General features: G+C 42.2%; 1 protein-coding gene and 1 non-coding gene across 8 annotated transcripts in view; one reads left to right on the top strand and one right to left on the bottom strand.

Annotated features, from left to right (window-relative positions):
* The window catches only part of NCOA7 (nuclear receptor coactivator 7), a 123,242-nt gene extending 115,098 nt beyond the window's left edge, over window positions 1-8,144 (bottom strand). Inside the window, exons 1-3 of one of the 7 annotated variants that reach the window (XM_061623769.1) lie at window positions 8,043-8,144; window positions 7,855-7,931; window positions 6,474-6,611 (exon numbers count right to left, since the gene is read on the bottom strand). The gene's annotated coding sequence lies outside the window, so the exon portion shown is untranslated. Of the gene's footprint in view, window positions 1-5,899; window positions 6,194-6,473; window positions 6,863-6,912; window positions 7,077-7,471; window positions 7,683-7,854 lie in introns of those variants that run through there. The other 6 variants (XM_061623773.1, XM_061623768.1, XM_061623770.1 and 3 more) reach the window with 6 other exon arrangements.
* A 5,373-nt stretch (window positions 8,145-13,517) lies between these two features.
* TRNAE-CUC (transfer RNA glutamic acid (anticodon CUC)) lies at window positions 13,518-13,589 on the top strand. The gene has a single exon. It is a non-coding gene; the product is annotated as a tRNA-Glu (tRNA).
* Window positions 13,590-15,912: the final 2,323 nt, after the last annotated feature.

The raw sequence follows: 15,912 nt of genomic DNA, 5'->3' as shown, positions 1-15,912 counted from the left end.
CTTTCATCCAATCCATCACTGAGGACAGGCACTGGTTCAGGGGTTGGACAGCTTCCTTGGTATCAGGAGGAAAGGAGAAATAAAGCTGAGTATCATCTGCATATTGATGGTATTGAACTCCAAACCTCCGGATGACCTCACCCAGCGGCTTCATATAGATATTAAATAACAAAGGAGACAGAACAGAACCCTGAGAGACTCCACAAGACAGGGGCCAAGGGGCTGAGCAAGAGCCTCCAAGGATTACCTTCTGGGTCCGACCCTCCAGGAAGGAACGGAGCCAGCACAAAGCAGTGCCCCCAAGTCCCATCCTGGCTAGACGGTCCAAGAGGATACTATGGTCGATAGTATCAAAGGCCGCTGAGAGATCGAGGAGAATTAACAGGGACACACTCCCCCTGTCTAGTTCCCTACGCAGGTCATCCACCAAGGCGACCAAAGCCGTCTCAGTCCCATGGCCAGGTCTGAAACCAGATTGGAATGGATTGAGGTAATCTGTTTCCTCTAGGAAATGTTGCAATTGGGTAGCCACCACCCGTTCCACTATTTTGGTAAGAAAAGGTAAGTTGGAGACTGGCTGATAATTACTCAAACATAGCGAGTCTAACGAGGGTTTTTTCAACAATGGTTTTACTAATGCCTCTTTCAGACATCCTGGAAGAAAGCCTTGTTGAAGGGAGGCATTAACTACCCCACATACCCATAAGACCAGCCCCCCTCTAGCTTGTTTTAAGATCCAAGATGGACAAGGGTCAAGTGGGCAGGTGCTGGGTCTCATTTCTCCAAGAAGCTTATCTACATCTCCAGGTTGAACAAGTTGAAAAGAATTGTAATTGTATTTTACTAGTGTTATATTATGATGTTGTTTGGTTTTTGTTGTTGTTTGTTTGTTTTTGGTTTTTGCCTTTTATATTTATTGAAGTTATATACTGAGTTGTTACCTTTTATGTACACCGCCCAGAGAGCTGTTAGGCTTAGGGCGGTATATAAATAAAATAAAATAAAAATAATCCATCTTAATAGGACAGACAGAGGCCAAAGGTACATCCTTAGAGACTGCATCAATATTGGTGTCTAAGTCGGAGCGAATCTGATCGACCTTATTTGCAAACTAAGTGGCAAGTTCTTGACAGCGAGTTGGTGAAAGGTCCACATTAATTTCAGACTGGTCACAGTTAAGTAAACTTTTGACCACTCGGAATAGTTCCGCTGGCTGATTAGTGGCTGAAGAAATAGAAGCCGTAAAAAAAGCCTTTTGCGCGGTTCGTCTGGTAGCCGAATAGATTCTGGAGAATATTCTAACCAGGAGTCAGTCAGATTCATTGCGAGTTTTCTGCCACCGTCGATCTAGACCACTAAGAGTGCGTTTCATCGCCATCAGCTCCCCAGAAAACCATGGAGCTGATTTTGCTCTGGAACGCCCGAAGGGGCGCTCAGGAGCGATTGTGTCTATAGCCCTGGTCATAGAGCTATTCCAAAGTGCGACCAGGGCTTCGACAGAATCACTTACTTGAAAGACAGGGAATTCCCCAAGAGCTGACAGGAATCCAGCCGGATCCATTAATCTCCTAGGGCGGACCATCCTAATCGGTCCCTTATCCCAGCAGGGGGTATGAGTCGCAATTAGTCTAAAACTGACCAGATAGTGATCCAACCATGATAGCGGAACTATTGAAAGATCCGCCTCTCCTGGCTCATTATCCTCCTGTCGTGCATAAAAGACAAGGTCAAGGGTCTGACCTGCTGAATGAGTGGGACCAGATATTAATTGGGATAGCCCCATGGTTGTCATGGCTGCCATAAAATCACAATTAAGATACTATGTAGATGTTAATGATGGCTTAGTGTTATTTATGAATCCTCAAATCTTGGTGAAGAATTCAAAAGACAGCATACTAGGGTATGAAATCACGGTTTCAAGTGGGTTTGCAAAACATGGTTAAGTATCTCATGTTCACCAACAAAACCATGGTTAGGGTAGTTTTCTGCCTCTTCAGCCTATGTGCTTGGAAGATGATAGGTTCATCTCCCGAATCTCACCATATAAGTGTCCACTGGTGTTTATATGCCACCCAGCAAACTAAAATGTTTCACTGTACTTTTGGGATCTTAACCATCAAGGTGAACTATGGTTAACACTAACTGTGATTAAGGATTATGTCTTTTATTTATTAATAAAAGCAATTCTATAGTGCCATATCATAAAATATCCGGGACGTGCACAACATTAATGAGTTTCAGTTGGTGCAGCTTGAGGAAGTGGACAAGGTACTTGGATTGGTGCGGGCGACCACATCTGCTCTAGATCCTTGTCCATCTTGGCTAGTGAAGGCTAGCAGGACTACTACCACCGGCTGGGCCAAGGAAGTGATAAATGCCTCCTTGAGTGAGGGAGTAGTCCCTAGTAGCCTCAAGGAGGCAGTAGTAAGACCTCTCTTAAAGAAACCTTCCTTAGACCCAGATGACCTGAACAACTATAGACCGGTGGCGAATGTCCCCTTTTTGGGCAAGGTTCTGGAGCGGGTGGTTGCCGGTCAGCTCCAGGTGCTCTTGGATGAGACCGATTATCTGGATCCGTTTCAATCCGGTTTTAGGCCTGGTTTTGGCACTGAAACAGCCTTGGTCGCCCTGTATGATGACCTTTGTCGGGAGAGGGACAGAGGGAGTGTGACTCTGTTGATTCTCCTTGATCTCTCAGCGGCGTTTGATACCATCGACCATGGTATCCTTCTGGGGAGACTCGCGGAGTTGGGAGTTGGAGGCACTGCTTGGCAGTGGTTCCGCTACTTGGCGGATCGTCACCAGAAGGTAGTACTTGGGGAACATTGCTCAACTCCTTGGACTCTCCATTGTGGAGTCCCTCAGGGGTCGGTTTTGTCCCCCATGCTTTTTAACATCTACATGCAGCCTCTGGGTGCCATCATCAGGAGTTTTGGAGTGCGTTGCCATCAGTACGCTGATGACACGCAGCTCTATTTCTCCTTTTCATCTTCTACAGGTGAGTCTGTGGATGTGCTGAATCACTGCCTGACCGTGATAATGGACTGGATGAGAGCTAATAAACTGAGACTCAATCCAGACAAGACTGAGACACTGTTGGTGAATGCCTTCCCTGCCCAGATGGTGGATGCTTACCCTGTTCTAGATGGGGTTACACTCCCCTTGAAGGAACAGGTTCGTAGTCTTGGGGTTCTTTTCGATCCTTCCTTGTCTCTGGAGGCGCAAGTGGCCACGGTGGCAAGGAATGCATTCTACCACCTTCGGTTGGTAGCCCAGCTACGCCCCTATCTGGACAGGGATGACCTCGCCTCAGTTGTTCATGCTCTGGTAACTTCTAGGTTGGATTACTGTAATGCGCTCTACGTAGGGCTGCCCTTGAAGACAGTTCGGAAGCTTCAGCTAGTGCAAAACGCAGCAGCCAGACTGCTGACGAGGACCAGCCGGTCAGCGCATATAACACCTGTTCTGGCCCGTTTGCACTGGCTACCTATTTGCTTCCGAGCCAGATTCAAGGTGCTGGTTTTGACCTATAAAGCCTTACACGGCGTGGGACCGCAGTATCTTATGGAACGCCTCTCTCGCTATGAACCGACCCGGTCACTTCGCTCAGCGTCTAAGGCCCTCCTCCGGGTACCAACCCATCGGGAAGCCCGGAGGACAGTTACTCGATCTAGGGCCTTTTCTGTAGTGGCCCCCGAATTGTGGAATAGCCTCCCCGAAGAAATACGCCTGGCGCCGACGCTTCTATCTTTTCGGCGCCAGGTTAAGACCTGGCTATGCTCCCAGGCATTTTAAAGCGTTTAATGTTACAATTTTAAATCTCTTTGTTTCAGTTTATTTATTGTGATATTTTGTATTTCTGTACTTTTAATCTTTTGTACACCGCCCAGAGAGCTATTCGCTATGGGCGGTTTAAAAATGAAATAAAATAAATAAATAAATAAATAAAACACAAAACACCATTACAAACAATACAGATAATCATTACTGGCTAATCAAAAAATTAAAAATTCAACAGCTACAAAGCCCTGTCAGCATAAAAAGATCTTCAAGAGACACATGAAACTCAAAAGCAAGGGTGCATCACTTACATCAGGCTTAACCATGCAAATACAGTTACAGTACAATCCTAGGCAAGTCTAATCAGAAATAAGTTCAATGGGACTTACTCCCAGGTAAGTGGGTATAGAATTTAGAGTCTCAGGCACATACTTAATTTGCTAATTTTATGGCAATCTTCCACATGCAAATCTTGCATAAATCCTGGGCAAGTTTCCATTTTGACTTATTTCTATGCTATGCATTTCCTTAAATGATTTTTGGTGTTTCAATGTGTAACCTGACTTGGAGTTATCTTTTCTACACACATCAATTTAGAAAGTTGTAAATATTTGCTCATGCACTAGGAGGGCCCTCTTCAAAACACCTGTTAAATATTGTTCGAGTACATACACACAACCATTTCAAACAAATCAGAATCAATTACTTGGCAAATATTTATAATTTTAAACTAAAATCCCAGTTGTTTCTGTTACAACTTTGTAAATAAACACAGTAACAGTACGAAAATACCATTCTCAATAAACACACATAACTGCATATTTACTCAAAATTTAATGGCGATCAAAGCCAAATACAGGACAGATTAAAAACAAAACAAAACATCCAGGCCTTGTGCCAAACAGTGCCAGAGAATCTGTTTTTTTATTTCTCATTTCTAACTGACATAATTCCAAACCCTGTAACTATGATGCTGGGTATGAAACTGTACTGTCACAATGGATTTTTACAACCAATGAAGGCAAATTTATAAAAACTTTAGCAAGCTCTTTATTAAGTCAAGTGAACTGTATTTCAATCAACTTCCTTTCTGTTCTTCTTCCCTGCTGATATATTAACATATATTATGGTTAAGGAGGTTATGTAACAATTTGTGCCATGCTCATTAACTTCAAGTAATAAAAAGATATTATCCTAGCTTAAGTATTATATGGTTCTCACCAAAGCAGTTTGTTAAGGCTGCATTCTTATGCATCTTTACTTTGGAGGAAGTCCTACCTATCAAGCAAAACACACATAAATATTCATAAATTGGGCTGCAAATATGGTTTGAGAGTTCTGAAACTGTTGGGGAAAAGAGAGAGGGAGCAGGGATATGCATCTGTAACCATGCTGCAATATTAGGGCTTTCTTATTATCCATTCCTGTATTTTGTTCTTTTGCTAAAGAAACACAAAAACAAAATAAAATTAAGATGTTATTAGTAAGTTAGCAACCTGTCAAAGGCAGAATATTCCCTTCCTTTATTGTTTTGGTGTCTTTTTTAAGATTGTAAGCCTCTCCCTCACCTGTCATATCTCTTCTTTGTAAAGTGGCATCTACATAAATAGTTATTATAAACATACAAACGAACAACAACCAACACAAACTTTTTTCTGTTTACATGTTTAGTAATGTATTTTAACACAATACTTAGCAATTGTCAATGCTGCACCTTGTTTTTGTCTATGTCCAAGGCCTATAGTGCACTGTATGCAAACCTTCTCTCCCCCGCCTCTTTTTTAATACACAAGAAACCTTTGGGGGTCAGGAAACTGCAGACATCCTGATTATGAGAATCCAGAAATAGTCCACTTCCTTCTTTCAAAGTGCGTTTTGCTTGTAAGTGGCTATGGGAATCACCTGTTCTCTCTTGTAAATTATACACAATTTGAGGTTTTGCTATACAAGCAGAAATATTAGTTGTATACCTGTCTCTGCATGCATGAATGTATCTCTGGAATAGATTCTTACCCCACATTACCAAGTGTCTTTTTTTAAGTCACGTTTCAAAAATAATCCCACACCATATATGCAAACCAGGGTCACAAGCATTACTCCTATATACCTCCTCCTTTACCTCAAATTTCTGTCCAAGGAAGATTAAATCCGGCTGTATAAAGAGGTAAACATTCTCTGGCAAATGAGAAGCCGTATTAAAGTTGGGAGGGATGGCAAGCTGTTCCAGTACATCATCTCAGGACAATAACGGAGGAAGTGAACTAACGGATCTGCCCCTTCCTCAGCGCAGTAGCCACACCCACCTCCTGAAGCTGCATCGTTGAGCCTGTTCGCCCCAGGCTCGCCCCTGAACCTGCCTCTTTGGCAAGCGTCTGGCAGGCAAGCCAAAGAAAACAAGTGCTTGCGGCTGAAGGCAGCCAAGCCAAGGCGCTTCCCCTCTCTCCCCTCCTGATCTGCCCGCTTCCCTTTCCCAATGAGTGGCCGAATAGGTGCTCCTGAAATGCTCATTCGAAAGGGGAATGCGGCATATACGTATACAAATTATGTTTCTCTCTCCCCCCTCCCCTCTTAGTTCGTGATGCATCCCAGCCTGATGTTTTTAAAAGAGCGAACATCTGGGGCCTGCGATAGTTGTTCCTCGTTCCCTAGCGCGGTATATCCCAGAAGAGTAAAGGAGCCCATCTAATACCCACCTCCAGAAGGTGCGTGACGGGAGATCTGAGCTTGTCAGTCTAGAATCGGGCATTTGTGGCCGCCGTTGCCGCTGGGAAGGTCCTCCGCAAATATGCCAAATGGAGATCCCTCCAGTCTCCCCAGGAAGGGGCGGGTAGCTGAAGACGAGTTAAAGCATCAGAAGAGTGGCAGGGGAAAGGGAGCTGTTGTAGGATCTACAACAGCCGCCAAGGAAAGAGAAAATGCGTTTGCGAGGACTTTCCGTAGCCGCCGCGGTTCAGCCGGCCGTCCAAAACGCGCAGCTCCCGGCCCTCCCCTGGCATTGCAAGGACAGCAGCAGTCGCCGCGATAGCATGGTCCCAAGGCAGAAGCACAGCCCAGTCACCCCACCCCCGCACCACACGCTCCCTCCCTTCCCCCGTAGCTCAGCCCGACAAATCCCCAAAGTATTTGCTTCACCAGAGCCGGCTCCTCCCTCCAAGCAGAGCCCCAGCTCCGCCCACATCAGAACGGTGTGACCCAGCAAAATAAATGTGCACAGTATCTATCTCCACAAAGGGAAAGGAAAGGGTAGCGTGACAGGCATTTCTTCATCTCCCCCAATCAGGTACCCAACTTTCCTTTCTTTGTCACCCAGGAGCAGTTCCCCAAAATCTGGCAAAAACATTAATTTGTAATTATTGTTCATATTAAGTGCCATTTACACATATCAAATATTATGTATGTTTATAGCACATGTACATCTTTTAAATTGGCTTTTATGCTTAATCATATTCTGTAGAATTAATTTCAGCTGTTCAGTAGTCCCAACCACAGGTTTTATCAAAATCATGAGCTTTTTTAAAATATGTGTTGTTTTTCAACCCAAAGCCTTCTCCCTAAGACAAGGTATATGATAACCAAAGCTAGCCCAAGTTATTTTGGCATCTCCAGCAGAAAAATCCCATAAGTGCCTTTCCCTGGGGGTAAAAATACCACAATAATAAAGTAACAGTTTGTGATATCCAAAATTAGCCACCTGAGGCAGCTGTCCCAATCTGCCTAATGGTAGGGCCAGCCCATTAAGTGCCATTTTCCGGCCTTCAACAACTTCTGTTTCTAAACAGCGCTTTAAACTATGGCCACAGATGTGGAAGCTGTGCCCCTCTGGGCCTGATGGGAGCTGGAGTTCAACCATTTTGGGAGGGCATCAACTTCCCCGCCCCTGTTTTAAACAAATAGAGGGGGCGGAAGAGGGTTGTCTTTTTGACTTTTGCTTTAAGAAGTGCTAGGCCCAAACTTGCCAAAGTGTCATATCCTAAACCAAGAAGCCCTTGCCCTTACTTATAGAAATGCTGGTTGTGCTTACTCAAATGTGAATAAAAAGGCTGTGGTCTGTTGTATCAGACAAAGATTCCGTACCTTTCATTACAGAGCAAGAATTCAGCTTGTAGCTTTGTGTATCATTGCATCATCACCTTGAGTTTCTATCTGTTCAGCTGTTAAGAGCACAGAGCCTCATTTAGGAAACAAAGTCTCAGTGAGGGAAATCATAAATATATATTGCAGAGTTGAGATCTGGCACTGAAAAGTAGGCCAAGGTGATTTACCTTCATTTTTATCTGGGTTCTGTTGCAAGTGCAGCACACAACTCAACTAAGATGACCAGTAGTGTGCCAGAAGTCAGAGGAAGAATTTGCTTGTTTATTTATGATTACATTTATATCCCACCTTTCCTCCAGGGAGCTCAAGGTGGCCTACATGGTTCTCTCCCTCCCCATTTTATCCTCCCAACAACCCTGTGAGGTAGGTTAGGCTGAGAGACTGTGACTGGCCCAAAATCACCCAGTGAGCTTCATGGCTGAGAGGAGATTCAAACCCTGGTTTCCCAGTTTATGAGCCAACACCCTAACCATTACACCACACTGGAATGGTGTTGTCCATTGTATGGGAGCCTTTGAGAAGGCATGCAGGGAAACGAGGAAGATTTTTCAGAACCTCCTCCTTTCTTCATGCCATAAGCACCTCAGCCATTTTATTATTACAGAAAGGAGCAGTTTCTCAGATCACATTTTGAAGAAAGAGTAGTCAGGAACTGCTGGGAGAATAACATGATCAGATGCAAACAATGGTGTTACTGTACCTTTAACATAGAGAGACTCTCAAATGTTGGCAGGTGCAGTTTGTCATTCAAGGGTAAAAAACTGCACCTGCTGATACTATGCCCTCTGCACACCTGTGCAAAGTCAAGAAGTCTTGTGCACCTTCACATTACATGTTCTCATGGAATAAATTGTTAAGTAGGATGCATTGAGATTGGAAATGGTAGGAAACTGTGATAAGAATGTATCCGGTCAATGAGTATTTCAGAGACCCACATTTCTCTCAGTTGGGTGTATTATTTTCCCACTGCTCTTGTGGTCATACAGAAATGGCCTACCACTTATCTCCAGCAGCCAGAAGAACCTTTATCTGCTTAATAATTATCTGATCAACTAATTAATCTGCTTAATTGAAGAAACAGGAGTAGGGCCATAAAATAGCTAGCAATCCTATGTGGTAAACCAAATGCAGAGGAGTAAATTCTTGGGATTTTTTTTAGCACACCAAAGGTGACACACAAATCTACATTGCTTCAGAGTAAATCCTCTTGAATTCAGTGGGACATGATGATTAAGTAAACATGCATATAAGATCAGGATCAGACTATTTTGCTGCATTTTGCTCCTCAGTTTGGGGCATCTTTTTAAAAGCCTGTTTTAGCACTTTGGCTGTCAAGAGGGCATGAACTGTTTAGTGGCAGTGACTCAGGCAGCGGTATCAGTAACCCAAAGAATTATAATTTGGTTGTTGATCATTTTTGCTTCTTTATGTACAGTACCTATTTATGCCCAGCACTGAAACAGTACAGCATATACTTCAAAGTAAGTCCAATTGAGTTCAATGAGGCTTACTCCCAGGTAAGTGAATATGTACAGTGGAACTTACTGTAGAGTAGCACCACAGTCCTAACTGTGTCTCCTCAAAAGTAAGTCCCATTGAATTCAGTGGAGCTTACACCCAGGTAAGTGAGGTTAGAACTCTAGCCTATATTATACAGTTTTACATTGCAATTTTTGTGATGGAATTCTGTTGTGGGAGTATTTATTTCACAGTTTTTATAGTGAATCCTCTTTTATTTAGACATTATTATTTGTTGGATCTGTAAATGTGTCTGCATGTCTGTTACTCACAGTACCCTTACCTCCCCATTATTACGCAGAATACTTATCATGATCACAATAAATCAGAAAATATATTTGAACACCTGTACGACTTCATAAATGAGAGAGTAGTGGGAACATTACTGTAGTTGCAGATATATAAGCTTGAAAAAGGTTATAATAAGAGACCTCACTGTATAATGAAGTCAGTGTACTTTGCACAAATTGCAATTACCAAACTCATTATTTCTATGGAATATATTTGGCTGTAGGTATGTTTGGAAGGTCCCTGGTGGTCTAGTGGTTAGGACTTGGCGCTCAGTGCTGCAGCCTGGGTTTAATTCCCAGCCAGAGAATGTTAATTTTTTTGTAGATTTAATGTAAGTTCCTTTAGGATGTTTTCTGTAGAGCCTGTAAAGCTCAAAATCTCTTGCACATAAAGGAGAAGAAAAATGTGAAGATTAAGTTTCCTGGTGGTCTAGTGGTTAGGATTCGGCGCCGTGGCCCGGGTTCGATTCCCGGTCAGGGAAGTGTTAGTTTTATACGTGCTTTTTCTGCACTATTTTTGAGAAATCTGTGCCTTGATTTAATTTCTTTTTGGGTTTTATGATTTAGTGATTAATTGCTCTAATTTTTAATTCATTTTAGGATGTTATCCTGACCACATCTACTCAGAAGTAAATTCTGTTGATTTCAATGTGGATTACTCCAAGGAAAAAGTGGTTAGGATTGCAGCCTCAGTTGATTTGCTTATGAGATTTTCTTATGTCTTGAGAATAGTGTACTGTTCAACCTACAATTTTAACCTTCCCCACCAAAAAAATCCTAATGCATTGTTTTGGAGTTCTCTGTCAGTACCATCACAGTTTAGAAAACTCGTTTTTATATATGAATCCTTCTTCTTAGGATCTGTTGATTTTTAACAATATTTAATTCTCTCCTCGCCGCCCCCCCCCCCCCTGTATCTCCTTGTGTACGAACTAAGAAAGCAAAAGCAGTCCGTGTATGAAAGAACACTCGGGATCAATGTTTGATGATAATCGCCTGCATTACCAAATAAAGTAATAGTTGCATCAGTAAGAACAAAGATGGGTTGTGATAAAATGATTATCTTTATAGATACCCTTATATAGGTTAATCTGTTATAGATTATCTGGATTTTAGAAGCAATTGATCGGATGGGGGATAAACTTTTCATCCTAAATTACGTGTTTGAAATCCTGCGTCTTTTACAGCTGCATGACAAGCCGGAATTGAACAGGTTAACTGCTACGTGCCTAGTCATCCTAAGGAAGTCCCACTTCGTCAGCGAGTCTCAGATAAGAGTGAATCGGAGTGCAGCCTAAATCACCCTTCTCCCGAGAATGAAGGAAAGCTCCATCTGTTGGGTTTGTCTGTAAGAACCACTGCCCGGATGATGATACCGCGCAATGGGACCGGAACTCCAAGCCCTATCACCCTGCTCTTTCATGATAAGCAATAAAGTATTCGTCTTAAAACTGTCACAGTTTGTATTCTGAGGTCCTTATCTCAAATACATTACTGCATAGCGAGAGAAGCAATCAGTGCCATGCAATGGTGCCCCGAGGTGAAATCGCCTCATGTCTGCTCTTTATAAAAAACAAAAGGATATTAATCTATTTATTTATCTCCCGCCCAATCAATTACATCTAAATCTATATAACCTACAGCAGATTGAGGAAGGGGAACTAAGTGGTAACTAAATTAGGTATCCTATCTACCTTGATGCAAAACAATGCCGCCCTGGGCGCCTACTGAGTGGGAAATCGACCAATCAATAAAATAAATAAAAAGAGCAAGCAAGCAAAGAAAATGAATAGGAATATTCTCCAAATAGCCTTCGCGTATGTGTTATGTTGATTATGGTGAAACTCTAATCTTAAAGAAACAGCTCTTCATTTATTGTATCCTTCTCTTTAATTCTGTCTTTTAAAGGGCTTCTTTATATTGTGTGTGTGTAAGTGAGTGACGGAGTGGAAACACCGTTCTTTGTATTCAAGACAGGGTCCTACCTAATGAAATTACAGTAACATGTCCGATTCCTAACTGGGCGTGCAGTTCTTCAATAGATGCAAGGAAGAAAGGGGGACAGCATCGCAGAGACTGGCGAGGAGTGAAGTCTCTATTTTGTCTTATGCTCCAGCTGAGCATATGAGGCGCTCCAATAGAAAGAAGGCAAGACTGTGTTGTTAGGGCTGTCCCAGAGCTTGGAAAAGTTACTTTTTTGAACTACAACTCCCATCAGCCCAATCCAGTGGCCATGTTGGCTGGGGCTGATGAGAGTTGTAGTTCAAAAAAGTAACTTTTCCAAGCTCTTCTTCTTACTATTTCTCTGATGAGAAACCATAGAGACAAAGGTGAGAGTGGCAACCCAGTCTGAGGGGTTGTTACGGTTTTGACAGAATCCCAGCGCCACCTCTTTCCCGGGCGAAAGGGACAGCTGCTCATAAAAAGCAATAGACATCCAGGATTCAACCGTAGCTGTGATTGGGCAGCCGCTGTCGCTTACCCACCCACCCAAGCCTGACCGTCCAACCCCAATAGCTGACGGCATAAAAGACGGTGGCCTTTATAATCGGCAAGTGTTTCGCCTTGAAATATTTGTTTGATTGCCCTTTTTTTTAGTGTATCATGTTTGATGGCAAGTCAACGGAGGACAAGTTTCTGCGTGCACCTGAGAGCTGGGTTTGGGCTAAGAGAAGGTCTGAAGGGGCATTTCTGCTTCTGAGGAATATTTTGTGTATGTGATGATTTTTGACTGGGAATCCAGTCCAGCCTCAACTTCACCTCTGATCTGCAACGATAACAGTATTTCAGAGCTGTCTTAAGCAAGCCTCACCCTCTTTTGGCAATTTAGGGGCGTTTGATATATTTGTGGGTTGGGAACCATTTTGCACATCATTGACAGATTTATTATAGCATAAGCTTTGGGAGAATCCATGACGAAAGTTAATAACATAATAGACGTTTTAGCCCATTTTTGCCACAATTATTTGCTATTTCTTTATATATTTCCCGTTACAGACTAATATGGGAGTTATGCTTGATTTGGCACTTGCACTTGCAGGACAGCTTGTTAAATGTTTAAAGACTAAAATAAAAAAGGGACGGTGTAAAAGCCGGAACGGAACGCAGGGCATTTTGGTTGTTAAAGGGTTAATAAAAATCCTATCGGAATGGTTTTTGTTCCTAAATGTTGTTCAAGTGTCTCTAACACACCCCAGTGTTTTTGGCATCAATTTCTTTTATAAAGGGCCCGTTCCGACCTGTTCTGTTCCGGCTTTTACACCGTCCCAATAAAAAAGGTTTTTTCCCCCACATGAAATAAGACCTACGTTATAAATGGCAGCATTTATTTTGTTTTTGTTTTGTTTTTTGGACGGTGTGTATGTGAGCATGTTAGAATCTAATTACTGCTAGTAAAATCGTGTATTTTTCTTTGATTTCTATGGGCCATAGATCTGTTCTGAAGGATATTTTAAAAATATATTTCATTGTGAATCCGGAATTCTACTAGGGAGACAATGAATGTGATGTTCTACAACTGTATCTCTGCGTTGAGAAATCTGGCGAGTAAAAAAAAACGCATTACAGCCATTCTCGCGATAGCCGAGAATGTGGCAGAAAAATACTTTTTTCCTTGTCAGTGACTGACAAACCCAAACTAGCCTTCTGTGTTGAGGCGGAGCCGATGTCGTTAAATTTGGTTACAAAGTAGGGTACGAAATAGAAGGCTTTAAGGTACAGAAACAGAAAGTCAATTAGCTTAAAAAAGCGAAATGGCATTTATAGGTGTATGTAGATTGAGGGGGTAAACCTATAGAATACTTTTTGATAAAGAAGAAAGGCTTGTTGCACAGTTCCCTGGTAGTCTAGTGGTTAGGATTCGGCGCTCTCACCGCCGCGGCCCGGGTTCGATTCCCGGTCAGGGAAAGTTGTTTTTATTAATTAGGTTTTTGTGTTTTGCTGTACAATCACAACTTGCTCTAAAAGGTAATGAAGAGCTAACAGCTTAGTAAAAGTTCTTGTTACTCACATTTTAAGTTTGGTTGGAGAGCAGCATATTATATCGGCAGTTCAAATTATCCGTGGTACTTGAAAATACACAGTTACTTGTTTCTTTTGCATTCATTCTGTGTCTTTGCTGTGGTGAACTTTCTACTTAAGCAGGAAACGCTTCAACTTGTTGGCTTTCTTATGTCTGTGTTTTCAACCTGGGAGGCAGAAATTCAGTAGGTGAACGTTTTCCTAGCAGGAAGATGCAAGGGTGTGTGAGGCTGGAAGTGTTACATCTTGAATTGCATCCTGATGAGCAACATTTTAAAAATATTAAATGTAGAGAATCTAGTCTAATAAAATAAAAATTAAAAATGTAACTATTGTGCCACTGTGGAAGGCTGGACTTGGGTCCCTCTTCAACAAAGAGGGATTCAATAATCAATATGCTCATATCTGTTAATAAAAGCAAAAGGGCTTTCCTTAAGGTCACATATTAAGCTGCATTTTGCTAAGCTACAAGGATGTGGGGTAACAGTACATTGCTAGCTAGCAGAAAACAAGTGATTAGGGAAAGATTTCAGATCTGTAGAATGCTTTGAACTGGTATGAACTAGAATCAGTAAGATGAGTAAGTGCCTCTTTGAGTGCACTCATCACATGCTCTGAAAACCCCTCCTCATGCCTATGTTGCTTACCATATATGGAAACTGACTGCTGTTACTATGTAACCCTGTGTTTCCATGGCTCGAGAGGCAGACTTTGTTACTCCTGATGTACATCAGTAATTTTCTTTATTGCAATAAAACTTGTCCAATTGATTGCTTCTCCTAAATTTTATTGTGAAGAGAGTTTCCTTCCACACCACGCTAATCACAGCTTTTTGGCTCCACTTCCTTTCTTCACCTTTGTTTTTGACATTTTTTTTGTTGAAGGGCGACTGTAGTAAAAGTAAAGATGCCAGTTGTCAAATCTGTGCCTTTAAAAACTGTTCTACTTCCAATAGTTGCTGGTAATTACTAATAGTTATTGCCATGCTTTGGAAAAGCTTTGGCTGCTAAACTCCTACATAGCATTGCTTTTTAAAGGAGCAGGCCAGGTTTCTTTTTCCAGTCTGGATTTTGTTACCTGGATGTTTCTTATTCAAATCTTATTCTTATTGAAATAACACTTGCAAGATTATCTCCCCCTTTCCCCCCAATGTATTACGTAGGCTACAGTCCTACATTTACTTGTCAGGGATTCAGCCCTGTTGAACTCAATAGCACCAACTTCTGAGTAGAGGTGTATAGGATTGCACTCTTAACTTCCAGATTCTAAAACCAAAAATGGGATTGAAACTTCCAAGTCATGCAAAATTCGTTTTAACAGCTTACTTAACAGCTTGCATAAGATGATTCCTGTTGCATCAGACCACCTTGCCCGGCAGGATCAACTCACAATGGCTCATTCAATATTGTTTTAAACTTTCTTAATTTTTTAATTACATATTTCACTGACTTAATAGCTCTATTCATCCTTTATTTCAGTTTTCAGAGAGCTGGCCATGTTAGTCTTTTGTAGCAAAACAGTCTTGTTGTGCATCTTAAAGACTAACCAATTTTTTATCCAGTAACCTTTCATGGATTACAGTCCCTTTAAGCTATCTTCAGTTTGCAAGTATAAATACAATATTGAATTAACCATTATGAGTAGATTCTGCTGGACAAGATGGTCTGATCCAGGGGTTTCTGGATGAGACAGATTACCCAGATCCATTTCAATCTGGCTTCAGGCCTGGCTACGGGATGGCTTTGCTCACCATGGTGGATGACCTATGCTGGGAACTGGATGGGGGAATGTGGCCCTGTTAGTTCTGCTGGACCTCTCAGCGGCTTTCGATGCCATTGACTATGGTATCTTTCTAGGCCGCTTTGCTGGGATGGGGCTTGGAAGCACTGTTTTATAGTGGCTCCATTCCTTTCTGGAGGGGTGAGCCCAGAAAGTGGTGTTGGGCAATTCCTGTTTGACTCCTTGGCCATTGTCCTGTGGAGTTCCTCAGGGTTCCGTCATGACCCCCATGCTATTTAGAATATACCTGAAACTGCTGGGAGAGGTTGCCCAGAGTTTTGGGGTCCGGTGCCACCTGTATGCTGATGACACCCAACTCTGTTTCTCCTTTCCACCTAAATTCAGCAAGCTGCTTCAGTTCTAAATCAGTGTCTGTCATCAGTAATGGATTGGATGAGGGCAAACAAATTGAAGCTTAATCCAGACAAGA

Source organism: Rhineura floridana, chromosome 4, assembly GCF_030035675.1.
Source record: "Rhineura floridana isolate rRhiFlo1 chromosome 4, rRhiFlo1.hap2, whole genome shotgun sequence".
Classification (NCBI taxonomy): Eukaryota; Metazoa; Chordata; class Lepidosauria; order Squamata; family Rhineuridae; genus Rhineura; species Rhineura floridana.
This window is presented reverse-complemented; position numbering and strand designations above follow the sequence as displayed.